We start from the raw sequence: 4900 nt of genomic DNA, 5'->3' as shown, positions 1-4900 counted from the left end.
TATCAGTTCAACGTGCGGACAGAGAATTTGTCCAAACTATGTGACAGAGCCAGCAACAGAGTTAGATGGAAAGCCTTCTGCTGTAACCTAAGCTCCACATAGGAACATGGTTGCAGTAAGTAAGTAAGTAAGTTAGTATACCCTAAATGAGAATCGAACCTAAATTCTACAATATCTAGTCAAATGCTTCTACAATTGAGTTATTAGTGGTTACTTGATTATATGAGCAAATTTTAGAATTCTCGTGACTAAGAAGCATATCCATAAGCGATTTAGGATTTATCAAAATCTTCTGCATTTGCAAATGTTTGCTATTTCCCCTCCCCTTTCCCTTGTATTCTGTCATTTTTGCATTTCCCCTCCATTTATTTCAGACTACGCTACTACCGTGACTTATCGTTGACATGTTATTAGTTGTACAGTTCCAACATTTTTTGGGTAGAATTCCTCTATGCAGCAATCTATTGGTAATTGATTGACATGCTCCGAATTGTAAATGTTTGCCCCGGGGCATCACCACATCTACGTATATCCATCAAAGTATGGAGTTCCTTTCCCTGAAGTTACTCTGAATTGAGTTGAATATTTCATACGGACTGTCTGTTGAATACAGGTTTGGCAGAAGTTGTAGAAAGATAGAGCTGTCTACAGACGTTCCTAAAAGGCGGCAATGGGCCCTCAAGCACCCCAGCCAATGAAGTAAGAACTATTTCATACGGACTGCTAATTAGTTGATATATTGACTTCAATGATGATTACATACCCGATCGGCACATATTGAAATGTGGCGAAAACAACCGGATTTGCCAAGTGACAGCCACTTGGCTTTAAGTATACTGCCACCTCGTCGCCGTGTTGGCAACATTTCAATATGCGCCGATCGGGATAAATGTCTAGGGTTAGTTCTCCAATACCTTCCTGAGTCGACTGCCAACTAAACTAAATCCTCATAAGGACAGCCACCCACAATGCCAAAACCTCACAATTCTCCAAGCTAGTCATGTCTCATGCTAAAAAGAGAATGATCTGAATTTTATTGTGAAACTGAAAGCGCAGCAATGACGCTATTGATTTAGCAAAATCATTCTTCTTCCATATCTCCCTTCCCGCCCACACCTCCTGAAAAACTAGAAGGTATTGCAAATTGCATACGTGGATCAATATCAGTCTAGTAATCAACACTTGAGATCTTCGAATGAGCTTAAATATCATTCAGTTCAGAATATAAAGACCTTGTTTACCCGAGTATACAAAGAGCGTGCTCAGTTTTTTGAGCACGCTTCTGAGCATGCTCAAATTCATCGTTTTACGTGCTCACCATAGCATGCTCAACTAAGCACGCTCATGAGCACACTCTGAATGTGCTCTCGAAAAATATAAAATTTTTTTGAGCGTGCTCAGGTGAGCACGTTCAACTGAGCATGCTCATGAGCATACTCAAAATCAAAATTTTGATGTACTCACCTGAGCACACTACTGAGCATGCTCTTGAGCACATCTTAAGCATGCTCATGCAAAATGGCATTTTAAATATTAGCATGCTCATCTGAGCATACTCTTGAGCATGCTCCTGAGCATATCTTGAGCATGCTCGTGTATTATGCCACATTTTATTTTAACATGCTCACCTGAGCACATCGTTGAGCATGCTCATGAGCACATCCTGAGCACAACGAGGAAATGTGGTTTGTGAAATTTTAACATGCTCACCTGAGCACATCGTTGAGCATGCTCATGAGCACATCCTGAGCACAACGAGGAAATGTGGTTTGTGAAATTTTAACATGCTCACCTGAGCACATCGTTGAGCATGCTCAAGAGCACATCCTGAGCACATCAAGGAAATGTGGTTTATGAAATTTCAGCATGCTCACCTGAGCACATCGTTAAGCATGCTCATGAGCACATCCTGAGCACAACGAGGAAATGTGGTTTGTGAAATTTTAACATGCTCACCTGAGCACATCGTTGAGCATGCTCATGAGCACATCCTGAGCACAACGAGGAAATGTGGTTTGTGAAATTTTAACATGCTCACCTGAGCACATCGTTGAGCATGCTCATGAGCACATCCTGAGCACAACGAGAAAATGTGGTTTATGAAATTTCAGCATGCTCACCTGAGCACATCGTTGAGCATGCTCAAGAGCATACTCTGAGCACAACGAGAAAATGTGGTTTATGAAATTTCAGCATGCTCACCTGAGCACATCGTTGAGCATGCTCAAGAGCACATCCTGAGCACAACGAGAAAATGTGGTTTATGAAATTTCAGCATGCTCACCTGAGCACATCGTTGAGCATGCTCATGAGCACATCCTGAGCACAACGAGGAAATGTGGTTTGTGAAATTTTAACATGCTCACCTGAGCACATCGTTGAGCATGCTCAAGAGCACATCCTGAGCACAACGAGAAAATGTGGTTTATGAAATTTCAGCATGCTCACCTGAGCACATCGTTGAGCATGCTTAAAAGCATACTCTGAGCACAACGAGAAAATGTGGTTTATGAAATTTCAGCATGCTCACCTGAGCACATCGTTGAGCATGCTCAAGAGCATACTCTGAGCACAACGAGAAAATGTGGTTTATGAAATTTCAGCATGCTCACCTGAGCACATCGTTGAGCATGCTCAAGAGCATACTCTGAGCACAACGTGGAAATGTGGAAAATCTTGGAAAAATCTATGAAAATTATCCACCTGAAAATACAGTGAAACACCGAAAAAAATAACCAAAAAACTTTTAAAATTAATCAGTAAAATACATAACATTTATATATGGTTTTTGCCAAATATAAATTATTAGGTAAAATACAGCGGTGGCGTAATGGTTAAGGCGATGGTCTCAAATAGCAACGAAGCGGTCTCAGGTTCGAATCCAGGTAAAAGCGAAATTTTCTAACTTTGGTTTTTTCAGATTATTAATTAAACAGAATTTATTACAAATACATTTTCTAATACTACTAATATTATATGATTAAAAAAGTACATTCTCTCTCTCTCTTCCATAAGTGAAAATTAATTAATTTTTTTTAAATTTTGCATATTTATGCATGCTTAGTGAGCACGCTCTAGAGCATACTCAGTGAGTGTGCTCTTGAGTATGCTCATTGAGCATGCTCCTAAGTATGCTCTGAGCATGCTCAACTTTATGTCACATGACACTTTTCAAAAAATGTCTCATGTCACACCACATTCCAGAGCATGCTCACAATGTGCTCTGAGCACGTTAAAAGAGCATGCTCTCTGAGCGTGCTCAGAGGCGTAAAGTAGTGGCATCAGGTTTTGTATGAAAGAGCATGCTCACACTAGCGTGCTCAGCGAAAATTTGAGCATGCTCTTAGCGTGCTCTTTGTACACTCGGGTTAGTCTTTTTTTACCATTTCACCCTCAAATTACCATTTCATCTCACATTCTTATAGAATTCAATGCCCCATTACGAATTCAATGTAACGCAGGCTATAGCATATCTACCATAATGAAATTAATTAGAGTGGTTTTTCATATTTTTATGACGCTTTTTTTCTATAGCTTTGGTACATTGAATTTTATTGAAATGGAAGTAAGTAAAAAAAAGAGAAAGTGGATGATAACAAGCAATGGGAATGGTAGCAAATGAATGGTTGAGGCAACAAAAAAAAAGAAGAAAAATGATCTATTTTATGAGCATAAAATGAAATAATTCAATCTACGAGTTGTTGTTGTTGTTGTAATGTTTTCGATGTGATATACATCATGAGTTTTTATGTTGTTGCTGTTGTTTATTTTATTTTTTTTTATTTTTAACAGACGTCTGTTTGCTTTGTTCTTTCTCTCACTCGATGGTACGAAATTAAGGACGATGTTTATGAATGGAAATTAGATAAGGAAATAAATTCTAACTTGGGTGGAATTAGCTGGCAAGTTTTAATTAGAATTGTGTCCTTTGAGAGTTTGTTGGATATTCTTTTTTTTGGCGGCGGCATAAATTATGAGACATCTTAACTAAATGCAGCTGTTCAGTTTAATAAGGATCTGTTCTCTGTATGGTTGCGTATTAAACAAAAGTAATAAATGGGAGGAGGGGGAGAGGGGCTCATTCACAACCCCTGTCACGCTTCATCCCTTTCGGTGAGTATAGGTGATTTAAATGTGCAGCAGACAGAAACATAGCTAATAAAAGAAGGAGGGGTTAATTGGATCAATACGACTACTTCACTCTCTCGCATGCTTTGCCTATGACATCGAGTATAGGCTTTGATTGCGCAACAAACAGAAGTGTAGCCAGAAAAAGCAGAGGAGGGGTTTAGTTAAATTATACTGCCACCTCGGCCTTCCATGGCAGTGATTTTAGGCTTTAATTGTGTAACAAACAGGAGCTTAGCTTGGTAAAGGAGGGAGATGGGGTCACTCGATCTTTACGACTAATCCACCCACTCCAACTTTTCACCCATAACAATGAGTATAGGCTTTAGAAATGCAACAAACAGAAGCGTAGCCAGTAAATTGTAGAGGGTGCCAACTAACACACCCCTTCCCATCCTTCACCCACGACAGCAACTATAAGCTTTAATTGTGCATTATCATGAAGTTAGTAATTCTTGGAAAATGTTTAATCAATCAATTCCAACCAGAATTAAATTTCGATTATAAATAACAAATTAAAGAGAAATTTCATTCATTAATTAATCCTATCAATATCAAAATATTCTTGGAAATTTAAATTCCATGCGATTACCTCAAAATAGAACTTTAAAATAAACATTTAATTGACTTTTGAATAATTCAATAATTTTCAACAAACAATTAATTATTCATATCTCTTCAACTACATTCGTATGTTATAAGTAGAACTCATTAACTTCACATTTGTTCATAATTTAAAATTATGAATGTTCCCACATGAAACTTATCATCA

Source organism: Chironomus tepperi, unplaced genomic scaffold, assembly GCF_022539635.2.
Source record: "Chironomus tepperi strain 1889 unplaced genomic scaffold, CSIRO-AGI_Ctep_v1 contig_12, whole genome shotgun sequence".
In the NCBI taxonomy this organism is placed as follows: Eukaryota; Metazoa; Arthropoda; class Insecta; order Diptera; family Chironomidae; genus Chironomus; species Chironomus tepperi.
Note: the sequence above shows the minus strand (reverse complement) of the source record.